Source organism: Eumetopias jubatus, unplaced genomic scaffold (genome assembly GCF_037043125.1).
Source record: "Eumetopias jubatus isolate StellerSeaLion01/CBP00866 unplaced genomic scaffold, mEumJub1_p1.0 scaffold_4, whole genome shotgun sequence".
Lineage (NCBI taxonomy): Eukaryota > Metazoa > Chordata > Mammalia > Carnivora > Otariidae > Eumetopias > Eumetopias jubatus.
The window spans coordinates 71191735-71204274 of NW_028274810.1; the positions used below are offsets into that span (position 1 = coordinate 71191735).

The 12540-nt window shown below is 40.1% G+C and overlaps 1 protein-coding gene across 3 annotated transcripts in view; it reads left to right on the plus strand.

Annotated features, from left to right (window-relative positions):
- Window positions 1-12540, plus strand: part of GPBP1L1 (GC-rich promoter binding protein 1 like 1) — a 59573-nt gene that overhangs the window by 13876 nt on the left and 33157 nt on the right. For all 3 annotated transcript variants that reach the window (XM_028123346.2, XM_028123345.2, XM_088022445.1), the window contains exon 2: window positions 11215-12221. The gene's annotated coding sequence lies outside the window, so the exon portion shown is untranslated. The remainder of the gene's footprint in view (window positions 1-11214; window positions 12222-12540) is intronic.

The following is a 12540-nucleotide window of genomic DNA, read 5'->3' on the forward strand; positions in this document are numbered from 1 at the left end:
CATCCCATCCCACCTCCCAGCTAATGGGTGCTCTCTCGGGGGGGGGGGCGTAGGAGGGGGAGCTTTTTTTTCCCTTTTTTTAAAGATTTTATTTATTTGAGAGAGCATGAGCAGAGGGAAGGGCAGAGGGAGAGAGAATTTTTTTTTTTTTTTGAGAGAGAGAGAGGGTACATGTATGCACAGTGCGGAGTGAAGGGGCAGAGGAAGAGGGAGAGAGAGAATCCCAGGCAGGCTCCACACTCAGCACAAGCCTAACACAGGACTGAGTCCCATGACCCTGAGATCACCACCCAAGCTGAAACCAAGAATCAGTCGCTCAACTTACTGAGCCACCCAGACGCCCCAAGCCAAAATCAAGAGTCAGCAGCCTGGCTACTTAACCAACTGAGCCACCTAGGTGCCCCTGAATGTGATTTCTAAGACTGTCGTATATGGTTTGTTATATCAGCGCCACTCACTTCTTTGAATTCTTTCAGTTATTTACCAAGAATCATTTCACAGTCATCAAAAATTATTTTTAGTGATCTCTTAGCTGAGAACTAGGTTATATCCTTTTTCAGTTCTGTGAAATACAGGCATACCTTGTTTTATTGCACTTCACAGATACTGCGTTTTTTTCAAATTGAAGATTTATGGCAACCTTGTGTTGAGCAAGTCTTTTGGTGCCATTTTTCCAACAGCATTTTCTCACTTCTTGTCTCTCTCTCACATTTTGGTAATTCTCACAATATTTCAAACTTTTTCTTTTTTTTCTTTTAAAGATTTTATTTGAGAGTACGTTCATGAGAGAGAGTGTGCCAGGACTCTGGGATCATGACCTGAGCCGAAGGCAGACTCTTAACCAACCGAGCCATGCAGGCGCCCCTATTTCAAACTTTTTCGTTATTACTATATTTGTTATGGGTGATCTGTGATCAATGATCTTTGATGTTACCATTGTAATTATTTTGGGGCATCACTGAGATGGCAAACTTAATAAATGTTTGTTCTGACTGCTCCCGTTTCTCTCCCTCCCCTCAGGCCTCCCTATTCCCTGAGACACAACAATGTTGAAATTAGGCCAGTTAATAACCCCACAATGGCCTCTGAGTGTTCCTGTGAAAGGAAGAGTCGCAGGTGTCTCACTTTAAATCAAAAGCTATAAATGATTAAGCATGTGGGGAAGGCAAGTTTAAAGCTGAGACAGACCAAAAGCTAGGCCCCTTGAGCCAAACAGTTAGCCAAGTTGTGACTAAAGGAAAAGTTCTTGAAGAAAATTAAAAGTGCTACTGCAGTGAATGCATGAATGTCAAGAAAGTGGAATGGCCTTATTGCTAACATGAAGAAAGTTTGAGTGGCCTGAATAGAAGATCAGACCAGCCATAGTAACATTCCCTTATGCCAAAACCTGATCCAGAGCAATACCCTAACTCTCTTCAATTCTCTGAAGGCCGAAAGAGGGGAGGAAGCTGCAGAAGAAAAGTTCAAAGCCAGCAGAGGTAGGTTCATGAGATTTGAGGAAAGAAACCATCTCTGTAACAGAAAAGTGCAAGGTGAAGCAGTAAGTGCTGATGTAGAAGCTGCAAGAACAATCCAAGTCAGGACCCTCCAGCAGCAAAAAGATTATGACTAGTTGGAAAATCAAATGATGGTTAGCATTTTTTAGCAATACAGTGTTTTTAATTAAGCTATATGTACATTATTTTTTAAGCATAATGCTATTCACACTTTATAATACAGTATAGTGTAAACAACTTAGGTGTACCATGAAACCAAAGAATTCATTTAACTAGTTCTGTGGTGATACTTGCTTTATTGTGGTAGTCTGGAACTGAATCTATAATATCTCCAAAGTATGCCTGTACACAGACTGTAAACTACCTGATCTGTTTAATGATTTGTCACCCAGTCATTAAATTTGTCAGTTTCTAAGAGACCCAAAAGCCTTTTCTAAAGAAGGCTTACCAAATGACTATATCTATTACTCTTGTACTTACAGGAACTTTATGAAGCTAAAATCAAACACAAGACTGGTTAAAAATTAGACACTGCATATTTTTGGATTTTCCCATAGATTATTTAAAATTTATATTAGAGGGGCACCTTGGTGGCTCAGTCAGTTGAGCGTCTGATTGTTGAGTTCCGCTTGGGTTGTGATCTCAGGGTGGTGAGATCAAGCCCTGCATCGGGCTCCCCACTCAGTGTGGAGTCTGCTTGGGATTCTCCCTCTTCACCCTGCCCCCACCCCACGCATGTTTTCTCTCTCTAAAATAAATAAATAAAATTTTAAAAAATATTAGAGCCAAACCTCAGTGGTGAAATGGAAGTAACTTTTGAATTATTGCATCTAGTGCAGGTAGAAATGGAAATTTCATTTCGTGGTTGAAAATGTGCTTATAATTATGTTTTAGAATTAAAATGGGATGTCCACATCTGAGGGGAAGAAATTACTGGAATTAAATGAAGTGGTTTTTGTTTTTATTAAGTTTAAGGCGTTATAGCCTAGATTGCATTTCAGGACCGCTTGTCCTACCTAACATATAGATGTAGGTGTTCTGTTTTTAAGAGTGTGATTTATTTTGCTAGGAACTTTTTGAAACAGTAGAATTCACAAAGTCACTTTATATTAAGCAAATAAGTGTATGGTAGGAATGAGTAAATGTGCATTGAAATGTTTGACAGTGAACGAAAGATTTGCACTTAAAAATGAAATCCTTCAGCAAAAGTTAATTGAAATGTTTCTTCATGTCCTGAATACGTAGTCAAGAAAATGTAATATAGGGAGGCCTGGGTGGCTCAGTCAGTTGCGCGTCTGCCTTCGGCTCAGGTCATGATCCCAGTGTCCTGGGATGGATTCCTGCATTGGGCTCCTTGCTCAGCAGGGAGCCTGCTTTTCCCTCTGCCTGCCACTCCCCCTGCTTGTCCCCCACCCCCGACAAATAAATAAAATCTTTTTAAAAAAAGGTAATATAAACCCCCAACATATGTTTAATATATTTCTTTTTTTAAAAAAACACGTTTTCAAAGTTTATGATATGTTCCTTTTATTCAGATATATAACATTGATCTCTTGGAAGTAAATTTGGACCTTCTCACCCTCAACAACTTAGAACCGTGTGAAATGTAAAACTGGGACATGTTCTTGGTGTAACTTGGACACAGTTTTAGACACACTTCAACAAGTCCTCACTGAGCTTCACAAAAGATTGGTTTTCCCAGCATGCTTTACCAGGAGCATTACTGAGTCTGTTAACTACATGAAATAATGCTCTATACCTTATCCACATTTTCTATGCTTGTCATATTTGCTTTCAGAAGCAAAGCATTCTTTGATATTAGTAAGGGGTCCGAGATGAGATCATTAAACAGAAATTCCTGTCATGACACTTGACAATTAAAATACTCCAACATGAATTAAAAGACTTTATTTTTCTTTTTAATATACTTAAGGTGGTATATCATAGTAAGATGGGTGAGAAGGGGAAAGGCACTTTTGAACCAGGGAGATGGGAAAAAAGAACCAACATGATTCCTTGACTACAGGTGCCTTCTCAGATCAGTTTTATTTTTTAAGTTTTTAAAGATTTATTTATTTAATTTTAGAGTGAAAGCACATGTGAATGGTGGTAGGGGGTGGGGGTGTTCTCCAGCAGACTTCTTGCCAAGCACGGATCCGAATGTGGGGCCTAAGACCGTGACCCGAGCTGAAACCAAGTCGGACACTCAACCAACTCAACTACCCAGGCTCAGATCAGTTTTAAAGAAGTGAGCATAGAAGTGGAAGGTAGGGAAGTTCCTTTCAAACTCTTCAAATCCACTTACCCCTTTTAGCTGGTCATTTGGCATAAGCCTGATAATCTTTTGCAGAAAGAACCCCTTGTGGCTTCTTCGCTTTCTTTTCTCAGCTAGATGTGAATATGGCAGGTCCTTGGAGCTTCATGGCTCAGTAGTACATGTTTTGAATTATTTTCCCTATAATGGAGTTGGATTTATGGGTCCTGTTCTTTTAGGATTCTCATGGCTAAGGACATGAGATTGAAGTTTTATTAAGATGAGGAGCCATGTGCTTACCAGCCACATTTCAGTGTGTGTTTTTTTCTTAGCACAAAAAGGTATTATTTTTCAAGTCTTTGAGTTTTGCCTGGAAGCCAGACTTGGCTAACACAAAGAGAGGGGTACAAAAAGAAAGGCAAAAAAACCCCATATTTACATTAATTAACATCCCTATTTAGTACACTTGCTCCATAAGACTCTAAGGAGTTCTGTTTTTCTGATCATAGGAATCATACTTTATGACTGGAGAATAAGAACCACAGTGTAATTCAGAAGGCAGTGAAGTTAGAAGACTTGGTTCCAGGCCTGACTTTACTGATGATTAGATGTGTTACCTCGGACAAGTCCCTTACCATTTTAGAGCCTGCCTTTGTTTGTTTTTTTTGTTTGTCGAGCTCTACACCCAGTGTGGGGCTTGAACGCACAACCCCAAGATCAAGAGTCACATGTTCTACTAATTGAGCCCACCAGGTGCTCCTGCCTCATTTTGTTGTTAACCTCCGGAATGGATGGCTAATCTGGCATCAGTGGGAGGAGAGAGGAAAGGGTAAAGTGTGTTAGGAGTTATATAGATCAGTGTTTGAAGAATTCTCCCGGAATAGTACTAAATAGTTCATCTGCCTTTGTGTTTAGTTTCATCCGTCCTTCAATTAAGAATCAATTAAAATGTGATGTTTCTCATGTTTTTATGTTTGGTTTAATTAATCTTCAAAGCAACATGTGAAACAGTACAACTTTCATTCTAGAGGTAAAGAGACTGGGAGCTACCCATCAGATTTTGGAATTAGGACGTATCTGTGTTTCTTGGAGTTGTGAGGGAAAAGTAGTTTGCTATGGCCCAAGGAATAAATGGGTGAGAAGATGAAGACACTAAGGATACACTGCTTTTTATAGAAGTTTATTAAGACTGAAGGGACGGTGCCTGGGTGGTTCAGTTGGTTAAGTGACTGCCTTCGGCTCAGGTCCTGATTCTGGAGTCCTGGGATCGAGTCCCACATTGGGCTCCCCGCTCAGCAGGGAGCCTGCTTCTCCCTCTGATCCTCTCCCGTCTCATGCTGTTTCTCTCTCTCTCTTTCTCTCTCAAATAAATAAATAAAATCTTAAAAAAAAAAAAAAAGACTGAAGGGAAGTAAACATAATTACCTAGAGGGAAATACAGACTCTAGGAAGGGGTTTTGTTTAAAGCTGGGGGAGAGGTGGTTGTGGGGTTTTTTTTGTTGTTGTTAATTCAGGTGAAACCGGTGTAGCTAGAGGGTGAAGTTATCAGGAGTAGTAGATGGTGACACTGCTGGACTGTGAAGAAAATGATGGATTGAAATCAACATAGTGGTAAAGGGAGCCTAAGGTAGAAGAGCTTGAGGGAAAGTCCTTGGCAGGAACATTTACTCCTTGCATTACAAGCTTAATTATAAAGGATAAAATTAGATCATGTTGTGAAGTACTTTGTAGATTGCTAGGCATATATGAGCCCAAGGCGGATGCTTAACCAACCAAGCCACCCAGGTGCCCTCAGGTCAGATCTTGATCTCAGGGTTCTGAGTTCAAGCCCTGTGTTGGGCTCCATGCTGGGTGTGGAGCCTGCTTTAAAACATACACACACACACACACACACACACACACACACACACACACACATATATTATTTAATAAAATGTTAATATGTGAATATAATACATATTTTATATATAATACATATTTTAGAAATCTTGATCTCGGGGCGCCTGGGTGGCTCAGTCATTAAGCGTCTGCCTTCGGCCCAGGTCATGATCTCAGGGTCCTGGGATCGAGCCCCACATCAGGCTCCCTGCTCGGCGGGAAGCCTGCTTCTCCCTCTCCCACTCCCCCCCTGCTTGTGTTCCCTCTCTCGCTGTGTCTCTCTCTGTCAAATAAATAAAATCTTAAAAAAAAAAAAGAAATCTTGATCTCCCCTCCAGTTTAGTCTTGTGCAATGTTTTTTAAAGTTCTAAGGAAGTTTTAAGTGATGTATTTTTCCTTTCCATATTTCTCAGTAGTTTGCAGAAGCGCCTTCAATTAGTCACTCTAGAAAGATAGCCACAGGGCGCCTGGGTGGCTCAGTTGGTTAAGCGACTGCCTTCTACTCAGGTCATGATCCTGGAGTCCTGGGATCGAGTCCCGCGTCGGGCTCCCTGCTGGACAGGGAGTCTGCTTCTCCCTCTGACCCTACCCCCTCTTGTCCTCTCTCTTTCCTCAAATAAATAAATAAATAAATAAATAAAATAAAAATCTTTTTTTAAAAAAAGAAGGAAGATAGGCACAGCTCCAAAAGTCATCACCAGAGAATAAAATTTTCCAAAAAATCACAAAGTAATTTCATTACAGAAACATTGACTAATAGGGAAGATAAAACAAAATGCCCATAGTTCCACCATCCTAATAAAACCATTATTGGCATTTTGTAATGTTTCTCTTTAATCTTTTGCTTCCAGAACAGGAATTTCTTTTTTGTCCTCTTTCATCTTTTATTTGTTCCCTTCTACTAAACACTCCCATTTGTCATCTATCTCCTCCCCACTAGATACTCTGCACATATGTGTATAGACCACACTCTTACATAACTTTACATACTCGGTGTCAGTATATATTCAGGATGGTGGATAAGTAGTTATGGGATATATGTCAGCTTTAGAACTTTCACACCAGTAGCAAAGCATTGCTGATTAATATTTCCTCTGCAATGACTGCCTCAACTGGGACTCTGCTAGAGATATTTGGAATTGAGAATTGATTGAAAAGATGGTATATAAGTGTCAGTTGGGAGCCTGGAATGTGCCTAGTGGGGTTTGAATAGGAACTGTTCATGTTTAAAATTGAGGTATTTTCCTTTGTGTCTAACAGCTTAATAACCTAATGGGTGATTCACCTCCTTGCCTTGAATTTCATGTTCTCTGTGGTTTAAACCAAAATTCTTTTTTTTTTTTTTTTTTTTTTAAGATTTTATTTGAGAGAGAGAAGTGAGCATGTGCTCAGGGGCGGGGGGTGGCGGGGGCAGAGGGAGAGGAACAAGCAAACTGTGTGCTCAGCGTGGAGCCCGACACAGGGCTCAATTCCAGGACCTGGAGATCATGACCTGAACCGGAATCAAGAGTCTAACGCTCAGTTGACTGAGCCACCCAGGTGCCCCTAAACCAAGATTCTTTTTTTTTTTTTAAGATTTTATTTATTCATTTGAGAGAGAGCATGAGTGGAGGCAGAGGGAGAAGGAGAAACAGATGCCCCACTGAGCAGGGAGCGGATATGGGACTCGATCCGGGATCATGACCCAAGCCGAAGGCTGTGCTCAACCAACTGAGCCACCCAGGTGCCCCTAAACCAAGATTCTTAAGATAAAAATCATGCAGCAGTTATGTCTTGTTCATAAAAACCTATTACGTGGGTATTGTTATCGTACACTTATTACTGGGAGTTATAGGTATAGACCTTCATAAAAAAAAAATTCTGGGGGTTCCTGGCTTGCTTGGTTGGTGGAACATGTGACTCTTGGTTTCAGGTTGTGGGTTTGAGCCCCACATTGGGGTGTAGAGATTACTTAAAAATAAAATCTTAAAAAATAACTCTTGGAGTTACACTGAAGGAACAGTAACCAGTCAGCTTTTACTCCCTATATTAATGAATGATGTGATGGTCATCTGCATAGTTTGACAAGCTAGAAATGAGCCTATATTTCTCCTTTACACCCACCCCCATATCCCATCAGTTATGAAGTTCTGTTTATTTTTCTTCTTCCTAAATATTTTGTGAATTGGCTTCTTTTAATTTGTTTATATTAAAAGCTGGTCTTTTCTAGAGTGTGTCTTGCAGTCACTCCTGATTTTAAAAATCTCTAGCCTGGGCCACTGAACCATATCAAGGGATGGTACTTGAATTAGCTGTTCCTCTTGTGCAAGCTGGTCCAAACTTTAAGTCTGGGCCAAAGTGCTAACCGCCCTGTCCCAGTTCACTAACGAGGCATCTCTTTGCTAACCAAGAGCAAATTACAGGCAGAGATTCAGCTTCTCTTCTTCACCTGGGACCCTTTTGAAAAGGGGAGTTTCCTGATTCATATTTAAGAGTCTTTGCTGTATAACAATATATACAGGTCTGTTCAAGTTTTCTACTGTGCCAGATTTGCCAGGTAATAGAAATTATCTAAGATTTTCAAATTTATTAGCATATAAATTGCTCATGATACTGTTTTCCTCATATTTCTTAATCTGTTGTGTTTATGTCCCCTTTTTCTTTTCTTTCTTTTTTTTTTTAAAGATTTTATTTATTTATTTGACAGAGAGAGATACAGCGAGAGAGGGAACACAAGCAGGGGGAGCAGGCGAGGGAGAAGCAGGTTTCCCGCAGAGCAGGGAGCCCGATGTGGGGCTTGATCCCAGGACCTTGGGATCATTACCTGAGCTGAAGGCAGACACTTAACGACTGAGCCACCCAGGCGCCTCTATGTCCCCTTTTTATGCTGTCTTTTTTATATGTATCTTTTTCCCCCAAGCAGTTTTACCAGTTTGTCTCTTATTACTCTTTTAATTATAAATTTTTAAAATTATCTCCATTTTTTCTTTCTTTTTTTTGCTTCTCTCCTGGCTTTTGGGGTTTTTTGGGGGGGGGGGGTTTGATTTTGGTTTGCTTTGATTTTGGTTTTGGTTTTTTTGTCTGTTTTTTGAGAGAGGGAGAGAGATGACCTGAGCCGAAATCAAGAATCAAAAGCTTAACCAACTCAGCCACCCGGCCGCCCCTTTAGTCTTTTTTTTTCTAAGTGTTCTTAAAGCTTATTTTCCATTAAGTACTGTTCCACCTATTGCAGATTTATTCATAGTGGTTTTTTGTAATTCTGCTTAAGTGTTTTGAAAGTTTCTTTATCAGCTCATCCTTTCTCCCACAGTAAGAAATCTGTCTCCTGTACTTTTCAGTACCCAGTATGTAACTAACTCCAGTTATTTCTCCTTCCCTTACATGAATTCCTTCCTTACCACACCCATACCTGTACAAAGCACTTTGCTGCATGGAAGCCAACTTGCTTGCCCTTGTCCTTCTGCCAGGAGCCTTCCTCATTCTACTTAGGCTCCTGCACCCTGAATTGGGCTGCCCTCCTACTCGGACACTTGCCTTATGTTTCCTAATGGGCTCTGACATCCTGCACTGGTCTACTGCCATACACACATTTCCCTGTCCTTCACCCTGCATGGGCATACTTCACATCCTGGTTAGGCCCCAGCACCCTGCTTTGTGCCTCTGCTGCCCATAGATCATACCTTACTTGGCCCCACCTAATGGCTTTGGACAGGATCTCTTCAGGAAGGTGAAGGAGAGTGGGAACTTAAAGAGAAAAGTTATTTTCTAAGTTTAATACAGTATGGTTAGAGGACAAGGAATATTTTATCCTTTGGAACCAAGACTTTTAGCTAGTATAAGGTCAGCTTTTATGACTTCTATATGTGTTGAAGGAATATATGTACTCTGGGTGATTGATACGTGTCTATGTGTATGTATATGTATGTATTCACCTTATAAATTGCAAATCTTTTACTTTTTTATGCTTGCTCTGTTACTATTTTAAGTATTACAAGTATATAAAAAGTGTAGAGAATGGTGAACATGTGGCGATTGGGGGGAGCGATGCACCTGGAGAGAGCTCAGAAGCTCTTACACGTCTCACCTCACCCTAAGTATCTCTTACATCTGGCTGTTGATTCATGTTTTTTATCATATTCTTTAATAAACTGGTAAATGTTTTAAAAAAAGTGAAGACACGGGATGCCTGGGTGGCTCAGGTCATGATCCCAGGCTTCTGGGATTGAGTCCCACATCTGGCTCCTTGCTCAGCGAGGAGCCTGCTTCTCCTCTGCCTCCCACGCCCCCTGCTTGGGCTCGCGCGCGCTCTCTCTCTCCCTCTCTCTCTCTCTCTAACAAATCAATAAAATCTTTAGAAAAATGAAAAAGTGTAGACAACAAGTGAATAGCCATGTATCACTCACCTAAGAAGTAATGCATTACAGGCATGCCTGGGTGGCTCGGCTGGTTGAACGTCTGCCTTTGCCCAGGTCATGATCCCAAGGTCCAGGGATCGAGTCCCGCATTGGGCTCCTTGCTCGGTAGGGAGCCTGCTTCTCCCTCTGCCTGCCATTCCCCCTGCTTGTGCACTCTCTCTCTCTCTGACAAATCAGTAAAATCTAAAAAAAAGAAAATTCTAAAAGAAGGAAGGCATTACAGATGCAGTTGAAGCCACCAAGACCTCTTTTGATTCCTTTCCTTTCATTTCCCCACAGAGGTATTTACTGTCCCAAATTTGGTATTTCTTATTCCTGTGAACTTAAAACAGTAGATCAAGGCTGCCAATTTATTATATGAGAAATATCCTCCACACTAGACTTTACCAATAGAGACCAGAATTGCCTACAGATGCAAGCCTCCTCTTACATCAAAAAACTTTGTAGCCCCTGGAAGAATGTTGGGAATTTGCCAAAGAAATATTTATGTCATCTCTTACAGTATATCTTAAGTCAGAGCCTAAGAGCTTAAGTCTCTCAGTTGATAACTAGATATCTGAAAAGGAAGGAATGCTATGACAAATGACTTGTTTTTAAAGATCTAGCTGTAGGGCGCCTGGGTGGCTATAAGCATCTGCCTTCGGCTCAGGTCATGATCCCAAGGTCCTGGGATTGAGTCCCTCATTGGGGAGCCTGCTTCTCCCTCTCCCTCTGCCTGCTGCTTCCCCTGCTTGTGTGCTCATGCTCTTTCTCATACTCTCTCTGTCAAAATAAATATTTAAAAAAAAAATAAAGATCTAGCTGTGGTATTAATTGATGACTGTGGTAATAAACAAGTTATATGGCTTTGTGATTACTTAGAGCAAGTTATTCACGTTTATGAGAGAAAATGTAAATCTAACAGACTTATTTGCATTTATGAATTACCTTTGATAGCTAATTACAGATGTGGTTATATAAAACAAACTCTGTCCAGGTGACTTGTCTAAAATCCTTTAAAAATTATTAAAAGAATTATAGCCAATTATGTTGTTGTTATAGGTGGTGACACATTAAATTAATGTCTAAATTGGACTTAAAATTTTTATTACTAGTACCTATTGACTGATAATTTGTATCTCATTTTAGCAATTCTGTGTAACAGTGATTTTGCCTCTTGTGATACTGTGTTTCTTTGCTTTTTTATTTATAGTGATAGATTCCTGTGGCCTTTTAAATGACTGAATAATGATTGAAATGGATCCAAAATAATGACTACTCTACTAAAGCAGTAGAAGACTCTTCATATCACCTTCCAGCTCAGTTCAGTCTTCAGGAAGAGGCAGAACAAGTGAAATAGAGAAAACTGAAGAAAAGAAAACCTCACTTTGGAACTGTTTTACTTCTTAACTTCTTTCTTTCTATTTGTTTTAATTTTGCTGTGAATTTAAATAGTGAAGACCAAAGAAATAGAAAATACATCTGGGAGCTTTATATAACCCAAAAAATTTGCCTTGAAAGCTGCTGTTCTTTGGAGGAAAACATATATTAAATTCCTGTCTGATTAAAAACAAGATTTCTTATGTCCTTAGATTTTGAAGAATAAAACATATAAATACATATCTGCACACCTTCTAGCAGCTCTGTAGGAATAATGAGATTTGTAAATTAAGGGCTTTGTTATGTGGATGTTTTGCCACTGAAATTGACTGCTCAGAAGATCTTTTATAGCTCTTTAATGTTATATTCTTGATCTGTTGCTTTGATGGCATTATTTGCCCACACAGCAGTTCACCTGTGTTTCCAGCTATGACCTGGTTATGAACAGTGTTTGCACTCAATGTGCAAATGTCCATGTATTATCTATTTAAGCAACATCATAGTGCCATCACTCAAGGAAGTTGAATGAGGTGAATATAGACATAGCTCTTTCCCCTTCCCCCATTTTTTAAATGTAACAAATACTTTTTATGTTCCCCTTCCCCTTCCCCTTTCCCCTTCCCCTTTTTGGAAACGTGTCAGGAACTAGATAGTTAAGATGAACAATTGAGGGGACTTGAAAGAGTGATACATACAGAGCCTGGCTTCCTTGTGCTTTATCACAAGGCGTGCTGCTGGCCAGCCTATTTAAGCACCCTTTTAACAAGAGAACCTCGTGGGAAATCCAGCTGGCAGACTCAAGGAGTTCGGGAAACAGGACCACAGAGGTTACACTCTGGGGTAAATATTCTCCTATCTCTAACTTTGGAAGAAGGCTGTATGTATATGTATTATGGAAAATAGCTACTGTTTTCTGGTCTATTTAATTTTGGAGCACTTTAGTGGGGTGGTGTGGAGACACAGTGGATCTCCTAGGAAAACTGATGCTAGTGGGTATTTGAGGGAATTAATGTGAATAAAAGAACTCTTGAGAGATTGTTATCTTCCTTCTCTAGGAAGATCTTTTCTGCTTTTGCCACAAGTTACCAGAGTACCTGAAGCAGGTTAATCTCTTTTCATAAGTACCAGTAGTATTAAGTAGGTGTTTATTCTTAAGGTT